The 15,000-nt window shown below is 48.7% G+C and overlaps 1 protein-coding gene across 1 annotated transcript in view; it reads right to left on the bottom strand.

The window, feature by feature from the left end:
- Positions 1 to 15,000, bottom strand: part of MTUS2 (microtubule associated scaffold protein 2) — a 1,510,781-nt gene that overhangs the window by 817,097 nt on the left and 678,684 nt on the right. The window lies entirely within an intron of this gene.

The raw sequence follows: 15,000 nt of genomic DNA, 5'->3' as shown, positions 1-15,000 counted from the left end.
AAGAGGTATTTAGGACCCTGTCCAGAGAGTGCCTTAAAAACTAGGCACAAAAGTTTGAAAAGTGCCCTCTTTCTAATGGGCAGCCAATGTAGATCTCTTAATAGTGGCAAGGATGCCGTATGCGGGGGTTTATTTAAGGCTAAGCGGATAGCCGTGTTTTGAACGACTTGTAGCCTAGAAAGCAGGTCTTCCCTCAACCCCACCAGGAGAGCATTCCCATAATCCAGTCTGCTGACTAGCAGTGCCTGGATCAGAGCCCTTCTGGAGGAAATGGGAATCGATGGGAAGACCTTCCTTAACATACGTATCAGTCCAAAACATTTACCCGATAGGGTTTTGACCTGTTCTTCCATGGATAAATTATTATCCATTAAAATACCTAGGTTTTTTACCCCTTTTTTGCGGAGGGGAGATGATCCTAGTTCCTCCGGCCACCACTCATCTGTCCATATATCTGCAGCTTTGCCAAACTATAAGATCTCCGATTTGTTGGAATTTAGCTGCAGGTAGTTGTTTTTCATCCATGTGGATATTTTCATCATGCAGCTCTTAAATCTGTCTCTGGTCACCTTGGGGTCCTTCTCTATGAGAATTATCACCTGAGTGTCATCTGCATAGGAGATGGTTTGGAACCCACAAGATTTTATAATGGTAGCCAGGGACGACACATAGATGTTGAACAGGGTGGGGCTTAAAATAGAGCCCTGAGGAACCCCCTTATCCACAGCCGAGGTCTGCGAGACAAATGAGTCCAGTTGAACACATTGCGATCTATCCGATAGAAAACTCTGCAGCCACTCTAATGCTCTTCCAGTGACACCAATCTCTCGCAGTCTATCCAACAGAATTCTGTTAGAGATGGTGTCAAAGGCTGCTGACAGATCAAGAAGGACCAGCACCACCGAGGTCCCTTCGTCCTGCAGCATTCTGATGGCATCAGTTACTTCTACCAGCACGGACTCCGTGCTGTAACCAGCAAGGAAACCCGACTGCGAGGGATCCAAAAGTCATGCTGCTCCAGATGATCTGACAGTTGGCGATTGATCAAAGTTTCCATTATTTTAGAGCAGCCTGGGAGAAGCAAGATCGGTCTATAATTCTGTAGATCGGCACCATCTGCTGATGGTTTCTTGGGCAGGGGTTTAATAAAAGCCTTTTTCCATCTAGCCGGAAAAGAGGAGGTAGCTAAAGATAGATTACATATTTCTGTAATGGGATCAGCTAGTTCCATTGTTAGCTCCAATAACACATACGGGGGGGCTATATCAGACAGGGAGCCTGACTTAACGCATTTCAAAAGTGGTAGCACCTGCTCCCTAGTGATCGATGCAAAGGTCTCCAGCTTCACTAGGGAGGGATTTACTGTAATTGAGATGGTTTCCCCGTTGACTGATCCCTGCGCAAAATCATATATGTTATCTATTTTATTTTTTACATGCATGGCTAGATTATCGCAAAATTCCGGTGTGGAGGGGCAGGTAGGGGCTGCTACTCTGGGGTCGTAAATTCCTTAAGAATCCTGAAAAGTTCTTTCGATGAGCCCTTTGCCTCCTCGATACGAGTGGCTAGGAAAGTTCGTCTTGCTGTATTACAGTTCTTGAGGTACAACCTATGTGCTGTATTATAGGCCAGTCTGTCTTCTTCAGTTTTTGTTTTCCTCCATTTTCGTTCCTTTACCCTGCAAGCAGCTTTCTACGTCTTTAGACTGACGGAATACCAGGGTGTCGGACTCAATCTCTCATAGATTGTAGCTGTTTTACTTGGGCGATCTTGTCAAATGCCATTATAACCTCTGACTCAAATTTGCCTAGGGCTACATTGATGTCTTGACATTCATTAACCATAGGAGGAGAAAAGACCGTACTAAACGTTTTGGGTGTTATTTTCCTCCATTGTCTGCGTGTGACTTTCCGCCCTAGTGGTTTTCCCTGCCTTTAGGAGCTGAGAAAGAGAAACTAAGGGCCATATGGTCCAACCAACTAACTGCTTGCGGTGGTTCTGCGCTCAGGCTGGAGATGTTGGTAAAAATATTATCCAGCGTATGGCCTGCAAAGTGGGTTGGACAAACAACTTTAGGCAGCAAGTCTAGCAACTCCATTGCTGCTAGCAGGTCGGCAGTGTCCGTATTGGCATCCCTATCAAAATAAAAAAAATCTTTTGTTTGCAAAACAAACGGGGCAAGTATTTCTAATAAGGAGGCACAAAAAGCCTGGGGGGTGATATACCACTGCTCCTACAACCTTATAGCCTTGGACCGGTTCAATAGCTAGAATCATCAACTCCAGCCCGGGAGATGATACTGTTTGCAACACTTTAGGATTTAAGATGGGACGAGTCGCTATGGCCAGCCCTCCACCTCTTTTCCCCGTTCTGTCTAGCCTTACTACCGAGTACTCTGGGGGAAAAGCAATAGCTAGAGAAGGAGAGGAATGTGTGTGTAGCCATGTCTCAGTGAAAAAACAGATGTCGGGTTTGTGATCATCTAACAGGTCCCAGACTGCCGTGGCATGCTTAGATATGGACCTTGCATTGATATATAGCCCTTGAAAGATGCCACAGGCCAAGGTAAGTTTACATTTTTCAAAATTTCATCCCCCCTCCATACGCGACCCACTCCCCGCGTGACCCCTCCCCTACACCCTCACCTGCGAGTCATGCTGGCCACGACTGTACACTAGTGGTGCAGAAACCTCCAGCGTAAATCCATTTACACCTGCCAGAAATCCTTTTGTATTTGCATCAGGGCCGGTCAGGGAACCAAAACCGGCCCTGGCAAAGTGCTCGGCCGCCCCACCCGGGGGTTGTGGGTGAGGCTGCGCTGTTTGCCAGGGCCGGGTTCGGCCGATTTTGATACAGGGCCGATATTGCAGTTACGCTGCAACAACGGTCCTGTAACAAAAACGGCCCTTGGGGGCCCAAAATCGGGCCCAGCCCTAGCAGTCCACCGGGGAAATGCCCGGTGCCCGCTACGGGCAGTCAGGCCCTGATTTGCATTGCTCTTAGGACACAGACCTTGCCTTGCAATGCCTCAGACAATCAAAATATCCCTCAGTACTTACTAAATACACTGAGTGTAAATCATCAACAATCTAAATTGTGTTCTCCCTGATTCTATTTTGCCTCTCTAGAAATGTCAGATTACCACGCTGGACAGCAAATAAAACACAGATGGGCAGCTTTGAACATAAGGCTGCATCTATGTCCACTGCCACTTGGAACAAAGCAACTAATCTCCATTTCCTCAAAGTCCAAAATTTAAAAGTATTTTCAAAGTAAGGAAAAAGTGATTATACTATTGTGTATTGCTCGAGGTGTTTAGTTCATTTCATTTTAGTAATATTGTATGTGCCTGTTCCTGTGTGCAATTGTTTACAGTTTTAAAGGGCTTGGTGCAGACCTTTTCAGCAGTGTGAAGATTTCGAGCTGAAGCATTTTTTCTGAGCTATCCACGTCATCCAGTGAAACATTTATTTTCATTTCAGTGATAACAGCTGGTCTAATCATTGCCAGGTAGTGGAAAGATCAGTGGCCCTACCATTCATGAATGGAAAATGGAAACACAGTAATACTTGAGTACATATATTACAGCAGGCCTAGTCTTTGAGTCCTTGTGTGAGCACTTGTGCATGTCTTAATGTATTACTGTTAATTCTGAGGGGCCAATGCCACTGTTGATTATAATTAATAACTGCTGCTCAAGTATGCTTCCACCTGAATGTTATTATAAGAGTTTTCTTTAACTCACCTAATACAAAAAGATATCCTGTTTTCTTATTTACTCAAATTACTGTTTGAACAAAATAAAACCGAATCATTCAGAATGGAAATATAGCGGTGATTTTTCAATAGGCAAATCTGATTTTTTTTATTTAGTTGCAGTAAATGATTTCATAATGTAATTGACCAAGGTATGTATGCTTCAAAGAAAGACTAAAGGTTGGTGGGGAACATGGCAGAGCTTGGAACAAAGTTCTACCACAATTTCGAGTTTATTTTTTAAATCTGCAACAGTTTTGACTCCAAACATGTTAATTGCCGCTGAAGCATAAATATTTTTACAGGTCAATATTTAGTATCTCAATCTTTTAACATACAATTTATTCACACATAAAGTGGATGTACTCAAGAGAGTGTGAAAGGACATCCACTAAATAAAAGGTTCCAAAGCTGTTTTAATATTTGTATTACATTTTTTTTATAAGGTATGATCATTAGAAGATAATCTAGTTTCATGGCTACAAAATAAAGGGAAAAGAAGCTTAAAAAGTATATCAGTGTGGCTAGGGTAACCAGGGCCGACTTGAGGGCAGTGCGACTGGTGCGGCCGCACTGTGCGCTGACCTGTGGAGGGGGGCGCTGACCTCAGGGGGCGTCGCTTTCTTTAGCAATATCATATAATTGGAGAGATGAGGGGCACTTTTGCCCAGCGGAAGTGAGAGAATTCGAGGAGGCGGTCATGGGGCGCCAAAAGTAGTTTCGCACTGGGAGCCACCAGCGCTAAAGACGGCCCTGAGAGTAACATAACAAGGGGGAAGAGTAGATCAAGTAAAGGGGAGCAACATAAAACCAGGGTGCCTTAGAATGAGTAGGCTTGTAGGTTTTTAAGTAGTCTTCTTTGAGGTTTAGAAGCTCTTTCTTTGGTGGTATTTCTGTAAGACTGGGGGTCTTTTGTGTTGCCATTTGCCAATCGTACGTTTCGGATCTCTGGTTGAGGGAAGTTTTCTCTGTGTTTTGGCCTGAACAAAGAGCTCAGTGAGGTAGTTGGCAGCTTGGTGGTGAATCTTAGAGATGATGTGACCTAACAGCCAGAGCTGCCGACTTTGGAGCTCAAGAACCTGGTTCGAAGCTGTACACCAGCACAACATTCTGTGATTTTGGATAAAGCACTCCCGGGTCCTAAAAAATGAACATGCCCTTGTGTAATTTAACTGGTTCTCATGTATGTAGCTCCAAAACCTTTTGGGCACATTAGCACTATATAAAATGTGCCAAAAAATTAAAATAAGCGTACAGATTATGTTTAAGGTGCGCATTGTAACTTGTGTTTTAATCCCTAACCAGTGCAGTTTGGAGTAGGTTCTACAAAGGCGGCCATGTTACTTCAGGTCATAGCTCTGCTTGGCACAGATTATAGATAAAAACAATAAGTATTTTAATTATACTGAATGTGAAGAAACTATAGGTGTGCAAATGTAAAGTTTAAGAGGACACATGATATAAGTATGTTTTTGAGATTTCCAGAAACCTCTATGAATTGGTCCCTATGCCAGTTTCTTGAAAAAATATTGAATAATTGAGGGTTGCTATATATTCCTTAATACCACTACTGCCTCTATGGAATAAAAACATTTGCTCAATTATTTGAATGGACTTTCTCAAATATAAAGCCTATGAAAAGAAAGGGACGTCTTTCCGCAGTCTCCTAGCGGCATTAAACATGCTTTTCCAAATGCACAACAGATTAACACTGTTCATCAAAGCCCCATCCAAGGGGCCTTACTGGGCAAAGGTGTAACAGTGTTTGAACTCACAATCGCAGGACCTCATTGGCTCAGTAGCGGGAGGAGAGAAAGTAAACGATCACCACCCAACAGTCGAGCCGCCCCCCCCACCAATTCACCATATTAACTCATAAAAAAAGAACCAAGCCTCCCAAACTTACCCTGGCCACCACTTAGCCCCTGATGAGAAGTAGGGCCGGGGTCAATCTCAATCCCTGAGCTGATTCCTGTTGCCACAGGTATCAGAACTTCAAGAGCTGTAATATATATTGCACTCCTACAAATTTTGTATGATTCATTTTGGTAGATCAGCCTGCCAAATTTACAGGGATAAAATATGGCATGAATTCCAGTACAAGTGCAATGTGATGAGTTTCGCGCGTAATTCATCCATTTCCAGAAGTAAACTTGAATAGGACATATTTACAGCACACCGTAAATACCGAACCCTTTCCAGGTCCACTTATTAGTAAAGGCCTAGATAGCTTAACTGAGGCGATGAGGTGATGTAATTGCATGCAAAAAATGATAGAAAACCTACTGTAAATTACAAAAACGATAAAGCCACAAAACCTGCAATGAAGAAAGGCATTTGTAATGTATTAAGCAAAGAGACGAAAACAATTCAAACATGAAAACTACATATGCACAAGTAACTACAAACATGAAAGAAAGACTCCGCACATGACCAAGGGGAAGTCTCTATGAAAATAATTATCTCAAAACTAACTTATAGACATTGACAGAGCCATTAAAATATTTAACAACTATGAGACAGTGGGCAATAAAATACACGCACACGGCGTGCCTTAAATAACGAGAATGAAGAAAATGGATAGAAATCTAAGGAAATGACAACACGAAAACAGACTCAAGAAATGCAGGAAAGCAAATACAACACCGGCACATAGCAACACAATTTAATGCATGTTTACAGGTTGCTTAACGTTCGTGAAAGAAATGTATCATTCAAATAACTAGCAAGCTCGATACATAAATCAACAAGTATTGTGGAGCCAGCTTACAACACAAGAATGCCACAGACCAGTGATGGGCTGTAACCAGGCTCTTAATCTGGCCAGTGCCTGATGAACTCATGCTATGCCGAGCAAAGGCGTTGAGCTAAGTGATGCTCGACGCCTGTAAAGTGACCATTTTTTAACTAGATCTAGGGCTGCAGACTTGAAGGAGTACCACTATGTATGTAGGGATGATGGGCCCGCATGACACAACGGACATTAATTCCTTCATTAGTCATTCTAGAGAGGGTCAATGTAATCCGTGTGTCTTAGAATGTCAAAGAGTTTTGCATCAAAGCAAAGTGGGGAGGACTTTCCTAAGTCAGCTTTGTACAAAAAGCAGGTAGCACCAGACCAAGTGAAAGGGTTAGTGATGGTAGATGGAAAAAATACAGTGCACAAACGGACAGGACAGAGAAGTTAGCAAAAGTCTATTCCCTACCATAAGAGTTACTTCTCTTTTCCAAGGTTGCAAATTATGTTAATTCCTATAACCAGTCATTAATATTATATTAAAACATCTTCAGTTTTGCAGAATCGATTTCTTTCCTACCATAACTGCTTTTTTGTATCCACAGTTTTGTTAGGTGTGCCGGTACCCAGTGTTGGTACTCTTCGATTAATCTAAGCTATCAGCTTTAGTCCCTTCTCAACTTCGGTCTCACAAGAGTCACTAATGCACCGAAAATGCCTTAAACTAAATGATAATAAGGCTAAGGTTCTATTATGTGTCCTGGTGGGTCTTAGATTTCTGTCAAGAAATACTGGCTGAATGCCCACTGCCAAGTTCCATGGTAAGGAATCTGGGTAACCTGATTGGTAAGAAACTATGTTTCCCTTCTCAAATTAAAGCAGTGGTTAAGTCCGGTCATCTTAAATTTCAAATTCTGTACAGCGGTCTACCTTTTATCCCTGAAACAAAACAAAACACAGAGTGGCGGAGACAGCTATGGTCCTGTACAAGGTATATTATAGTGATGGTTTTTAAGGTGGTCTTCCCAATATCTTACTAAATTGCCATAAGTAATTGTTCAATGCTGTGCTAAACCCGTCAAGAAAGACAAATCAAACCTGAACATATAACCCTAGTGTTGTAATAAAGCTGATACCACACACAAGTAGAAGTTCTCAGTCTTTATTCCTGACCATCCGCTCTCAGCATAGATGGAACCCACCTGAACATTCTAAGGTGAGCTCCCTAGGGTCATACCATATACTGGTTGGGGAAAGGGGTGTTGGAACATACCAACTCATGCTAAGACATTAAGATTATAACACATCTCCCCTTGCAGGGATTACAACAAAACATTAGGTAACAAACATTGGTTCACTCAGTGTTTACAACTCTGTCTTTGCTCCATGTCTGTCCGTTGTCCAGACGAACAACACTCTTACTTGTGCTTTCCACCATTTGAGGTACTCCGAATTTGCTCGTTCCCGGTTGCACCCTACCAGGTTTCCTAACCCACACCGGGGTGTTGGGTTTTACCTCCACCTCTTTAGCTCCATGTTTCCCATCGTACCAAGACTTGTACTTCTGTTGATGAGACTCTACTCGTCCCTCCACCCGACCTAGGTCTGGTACGACACTTCTTCCTCCACCCAACCACCTCGGGTTCATTTTGGTGCTGGGTTCCCTTCCTCTGAGAAACACAAACGGGGATAACCCTGTGACCCCATTGGGCGTGGTGTAATATGCCCATAAGGCTTCTCTCAACGCTTCTTCCACATTCAACCCGTTGGTGGTGGCTAGTTGTATCTGCTCCTTGATCATACGATTCACCCTTTCCACCAATCCATTGGCTTTTGGACAATAGAGAGCAGTCCTCTCATGCTTTATATTGTGTTCCTCCAAAAACTCTCTCATGGTTTCAGAGACGAACTGCACTCCATTGTCCGTTACCAGGGTAGCCGGGATTCCTTCATACACAAAGATGTTTTTTAGAAATGCAATGAGATTGGTAGTTGTGGTGGACGCTGTGAACTTAAAATTCACCCAATGGGAAGTGTAATCCACCAATACAAACATAAACCTTTTCTGTGTCCCCAGGATGTCCATGGGACCCACTATGTCCATGGCCAGTTTTGTCCACGGAGTCATAGGTACATTGACAGGTGCCAAAGGAGCCCTGTGGATGATTTTGCTCTTGTCACTTCTCGCACAGCTGATACACTCTTTTACTGCGCTTTCCACCTCAGAATCCATTCTAGGGAACCAAAAACAACTCCGCACCTTGTTCTTTGTAAGGCTCCTGCCCAAATGCCCTTCATGGGCCAGGTCTATAACCCTTTTCCTCAACCCTTCCGGTGGGACAATTTTCTCCCCCCTTTGCAAGCGACCAGCTATGATTGAGAGTTCGAATCTAACTTCCCAGAAGTCTTTAACCATGTCAGGGACTTCCGACAGCTTGTCTGGCCACCCCTTGACAATGAGTTCTTTTAACATACCCATGGCCTTGTCTTCCTCCATGCCCTTGTTCCATTCTGCATCAGTTAGCGAGGGGAGATGCACCGCGCAAATGGGTACGTCTAACACTTCCTCACTGTGATTGCCCTTGATGGGTAACCTCGACAAACAATCTGCAATCACGTTTTCTGGCCCCGGTAAGTACTCCATTTTGAAACAAAAGTTTTCCAGCCCTAGCACCCACTTACTTATCCTAGGGGACATATTTTGTGCCTGTTTCGGTGAAAACATGAATGTAAGGGGTTTGTGGTCTGTGTGAATGGTAAACTTGGTACCCCACAAAAAGAATTTGAAATGATGTACCGCCCAGAAACACGCTAACGCCTCCCTCTCGATGACCGAGTAGTTGCGTTCTGACTCACACAAAGTGCGTGAAGCAAACGCTATCACTCTTTCTTCCCCGTCACCTTTTTGGGACAACATGGCCCCCAATCCTTTGTTAGAGGCGTCCGTGGTTAAAATGGTTCTCTTTTTGGGATCAAAAGACCCCAATGCTGGTGAATCTAATATGCACTTTTTTATCACCTCAACCATCCTACTGTGTTCTTCCTCCCACACAAATGCTGTGTTCTTCTTCAGGAGCTCACGTAGGCCCACACATAAATCAGCAAAATTCTTGACAAATTTGGACATGTACTCCACTAAACCCAAAAATGATTTGAGCTCCTCCTTATTAGTTGGGTGTGGGGCCTCACTGACGGCTTGGATTAAACTATGCTTGGGTCTGAACCCCTCTTTGGTGATGGTGTGCCCCAGGTAGTCCACGGATGTTACCTTTATCCTACACTTGTCCAGTTGTACTGTTAATCCTGCATAACTTAATCTGTGACACACTGCATGAAGGGTGGCATCATGGGCTTCCTCCGTCTCCCCGTACATCAGGATGTCGTCTTGGAAGCAGAGTGTGTTCTTTTTTTTTTTTTTTTTTTTTGTTTTTGAAACCGTTTATTGCAGTTTATAGAAGTTACAGGTATGGGCCTACAACCACCCGGCCGGCCGCTAGAGCATCAAAAGCATATTACATACATACAGCAAAAAGAAAAAATTTTTTCTCAGCGGTGCACAGTAGGAAAACAGGAGTGATCAATGGTGCAGGTCTCCAAGCTCCATGCCCACAGTACGGTTCCATTTTCTCAATACAAAACAACATAAACAAACCACAACCGCAAGGCAACCCTCGATCCAAAGTGACAACACGTGCTCCATAAGTGGGGGATCCACACCAGCAGCAAAATTCCGAGGAGGGGGACGGGAGTAGATCAGGGACTGGGGGACCGCGCGCCCGCGGCCAAGGGAGGGGCGCCATCTAGGGAGACGGAGCCGGCGAGACCGCCGGTAGCAGCGGCGGCTCACAAATACCCCCGCGGTAGGCGTTCCAGGGGCCCCAAAGTTTCATCCACGCCCCAGGTTTACCCCTCGCCACATACACCACCTTTTCACGAAACATACACCAATCCATATGCTCCTTCCAGGCCGACACCGCAGGGGGCCTCTGGGATCCCCACAATTGGGCAATATCACGCTTGGCTATCATGTATCCCAGAGTCACCCACCGCGTCTGCGGTACCGAGTAGTCATTTGGTTCCCAGACATTCAGCAAGCATCTCCTCGCTTCAGGCAGCAGCGTGACCCGCGTAACCATTCGTAGAACCTCATGCACACCACGCCAGAATCGCTCCACCTTCGGGCACTCCCACAATATATGCATGAAAGTTGCCAACGCACCACAGCCACGCTTACACATTCCATCACCGGCAAAACCCATACGTAAAAGCCTTGGCCCCGTCACGTAGACCCGGTGAAGGATCTTGAGCTGGACGAAACGAAGGCGAGCCGGGATGGCCACCTCTTTCGGAGAGGCCACCGCGGAAATCCAATCCTCGTCGTCCAGCTCCAGCCCGTCGGCAACCCAGGCCTCGCGGAGACTAGTCAGCAGACACGATCTATCGTTAATCAGTTTTTTATATATGAGGGAGATCGTGCTGTCCGGGACATGGCCATCTAGCACTCTGTCCTCCAGGGGGGAAGACTCCGGGATAGATGCAACATCCGTGAAGACGGAGCCCAGCGCATGGCGGACCTGTAGGTACCGAAAGTACTCACCGCCCTGCAGCTGAAACTCCGCCTGCAGCGTCTCAAAAGTTTTGAATCCCCCCCTCGTCCAGAGATCTCCCACCGTGCTGATTCCGATCGTGTCCCACTTCTCGAAGCCCTTCGACGTCCACAGGGAGCCCAACCTCTCAGATGCATACAGCGGAGACGCTCGGGTCAAACGGTCCTTCCACCCCATAGCTGCATTAGCCGCGTGCCAGACACGCACCATGACACGCGTCGGTCCCGTCAAACGGGAGTCGGGCGTGCCAGAGTAGAGCGCTCGATTATAATCGCCACCGGGCAGAAGCGTCCGGTCCATCTCGAATGCCGGGTTCAAGGCGGGCCCGTAAAGGCCATGATTAATTGCAGCTAGTTGGGAGGCCCAGTAATACCGTTTGATGTCCGGGAGGGCGACTCCTCCGTCATACCACGGGAGCGTCAATTTAGCCAGAGCAATACGCGGCCTCCCATCCCAGAACAGGCGCCGCTGGAGGCCCTCCACCTCGCGAAAGTAGCGTGCTGGGACCAAGTCCATGGTATTCTGGAGGGCGTAGAGGAGGCGCGGCAGGGACATCATTTTAAATAAGGCCGCTCGGCCGAGCGGCGAGAGCGGCAGACGCCGCCAGCGCACCACGTCCTCCCTCAGACGCTGGAGGGGGGGCAGCAAGTTCCGCTCATAGCGGGCCTCCGGGTCGAGAGTGATATATATACCCAGGTACCGGAACCCCTGGGAGGCAATCTGGATCGGACAGTCCCGTGGCAGGACCGGGGCCTCCCCGGAGAGCACATAGACACAGGATTTCGCCCAGTTGATGACCAGGCCTGAGTTGCGACCGAAGGAACGCAAAACATCAACCAGGACGATCAGTGACTTGCGCGGGGAGGCAAGATACAAGAGGATATCGTCAGCATAGAGAGACACGCGGTCCTCATGCTCGGGGGTCCAGCGGAGACCACGGATAGAAGGATGCCACCGCAGCCATTCCGCCAGGGGCTCCATGGCCAGGGCGAACAGGAGAGGCGACAGGGGACAACCCTGTCGCGTGCCCCGCCCCAGCGCGAATGGGGCAGATACTCGCCCATTCACCACCACCTGCGCCAGCGGGCCCGAATAGAGCAATTTGACCCAGCTGACGAAACCCGGGCCGAACCCAAACTTCGCCAGCATCGCCCAAATATATGGCCATTCGAGCGTATCAAACGCCATGGTGGCGTCCAAGGACGCCAAGATGGCCGGCTCCCGCACAAATGGGACACGCGCGAGCACCCCGTGCAAGCGCCGCAGATTAAGCGCCGTGTTGCGGTGTGGTATAAAGCCCGATTGGTCTTGGTGGACCAAGTCGCCCACCACGCCAACCAACCGGTTGGCCAACACCTTGGCGAGGATTTTGGGCTCCGCGTTCAAAAGCGAAATCGGCCGGTAGGATGTGACCCATTCACGGGGCCTCCCCTCCTTGGGGATCACCACAATTGTAGCCAGACGCTGGTCCGGCGGGAGGGAGCCCCGCGAGTGGGCCGCAAGGAACATCGCGCGCAGGTGGGGCGCCAACACATCCGGGCACAACTTGTATAGCTCAATGGGAATACCATTGGGGCCCATGGCCTTGCCGGATGCAACCGAGCGAATAGCCGAGGCAATTTCGTCCGAGGTGGGAGGGGCGTCCAGCGAATCCCTGTCCTCCACCGTAAGGGAGGGCAGTGCGATGTCCCGAAGCAAGGCCTGGGAATCTTCCTCCGAGCAGGGAGAAACCGGGGAGTAGACCTCGCGGAAATAATCCGCGAAGCAGGAGACAATGGCGTCCGGCTCAGTGACGCACACACCATCCACGCTCTCAATCAAAGGCACCACGCGGCTCGCTCTCTCCCTCTTGTCTAACCACGCAATCAATTTGCCAGCCTTGTCCCCCACATCATACAATCGCCCCTGCTGCTCTCTACTGAGGCCCCTGGCCGCCTCCGTGACGAGGGCCCGATAGGCCGCCTGCTTTAAATGCAAAACATGCAACTTGGCGTCTGTTACCCCGCTCCCCAGGTCACCCTCCAGTTCTGCAATCTCGGCCTCAACCCGGGTCACCTCCTCCCGCTCGCGCCGCCGGGCATTGGAAATAAAGGAGAGGGCCTCCCCTCTAAGAACCACCTTGAAAGCCTCCCACAGGGAGATGGCAGACGGGACCGACCCCACATTCTCATCGAAATAGCGCTGTAAGGATTTGATCAAGTCGGCACGAATGGTGGGGTCGCGCAAATACCATGCATTGATCGGGGCCACTCTGCCATCCCCCCTCGGGAAGACATCGAAATGCAACAACAATGGGGAGTGGTCTGAGATACCCCGTGCCAAATGGCGCACCTCCCCCACCCTCCCTGCATGGGCCGCCGGGACAAGGATGTAATCAAGCCGCGAGAGGCTACCATGGGCCCCCGAGTGGAAGGTGTACTGTTGCAATACGGGATGCTTTAAGCGCCAGCAATCCACCAGGCCCAGCGTGTCTAAAAGGCCGGGCAGCCACGCCTGTGCCCGGGGGAGGTCCCTAGGGGGATGGCGATCCATAGACCCAGAGGCAACCGCGTTAAAGTCCCCTCCAACCACCAACAGGCCACCCGGAAGGTCCAGAAGGAGGCGCCCCAGGTCCGCAAATGTAGTGGCTTGTAACCCAGGCGGGACGTACACTGATATGAAGATGAACACTCTACCCTCCATTCGTCCCACCAGAACAGTGTAACGTCCCCTCTCATCATGGCGCACCTCGTCAATCTCCAACGGGAGCGAGTTCTTGACCATAATACCCACCCCCCGCGAGCCCGAAGTGAAGCCGGAGTGGGCCGCTAAACGATATCCCCGCCGATTCATTGCATTGAAGGTGTTACCAATAAGGTGTGTCTCCTGCAAGAAGACAACATCTGGTGAAATACGTTTTAAATACTGCAGGACCACACCACGTTTAATCCTATCCCCCAGGCCGTTGACATTCCATGACAACACAATCAAATCCCTACCCCCCATGATACGTCAAAACAATCGGTCGCCCCCCACCGAGCATCTTAAAAACAACAAAACAGTTGCGGGTTTGCCTCGCGGTGTTAACAAACAACACACCCCCCCACCCCCCGGTCCCAACAGAACTCCCCCCTCCCTGCACCCCTGCATGAGCCCAGACAGCCCCCCCAAAGTGCAGTGTGCCTGTCGCCCCGTAGCTAAGTACTAACTAGTCCCCCAGAGGAGGAGGGAAGCCCCCAGCAGACCCCACCCGACCTCCATGGGAGGGGAACATACGAAAGCAATATATGGTAAAGGAGTAATATCCCGAGCAAGGCCTATACAGTCACCCCTCAGTTCTGATCCGGCGGGCCCTCCCCGCCAGCCGCGCCCCCCCCACCCCGATCTCCAGGCAAAGTATCTAACCAGTCCCCAGCCGCCTCGGGCCGGTCGAAGAAGTGCGTATGGCCATCCACCTCCACCCTCAGCTTAGCCGGAAAGAGCATTGAGTACTTGAGGTTTAAGTCCCTTAGGCGACGCTTGATACCGAGAAAGCTCTGTCGCTGCTTCTGGACCGTCGGAGTAAAGTCTGGGTAGAAGTGTACATCCATGTTGTCCAGCCTGACCGGTCCCTGTTGCCTGGAGGTCTGAAGGATGGCGTCTCTGTCCCGGAAATTAAAAATTCGGGCAATAATAGGCCGCGGCGGGGCACCGGTCTTAGGGCGGCCCCCAGGGACCCGGTGGGCACGCTCCACCGCAAACAGCTTACTCAGCCCCCGGGGCTGGAGATGAGTCAGGATCAATTCTTCCACAAAGAGATCCGCCGCCTCCGCCTCTCGGCCCTCCGGCACACCAATAATGCGAACATTGTTCCTCCGGGCCCGACCCTCGGAGTCCTCCAGTCGCCGGTCCATCAGGGCGCTCGCCTGGCCAAGCCGGCGC

The sequence above is a fragment of the Triturus cristatus genome, chromosome 8, assembly GCF_964204655.1.
Source record: "Triturus cristatus chromosome 8, aTriCri1.1, whole genome shotgun sequence".
NCBI classification, from domain to species: domain Eukaryota; kingdom Metazoa; phylum Chordata; class Amphibia; order Caudata; family Salamandridae; genus Triturus; species Triturus cristatus.
The sequence above is the reverse complement of the archived record's forward strand: the minus strand, read 5'-3'. Positions and strand labels throughout refer to the sequence as shown.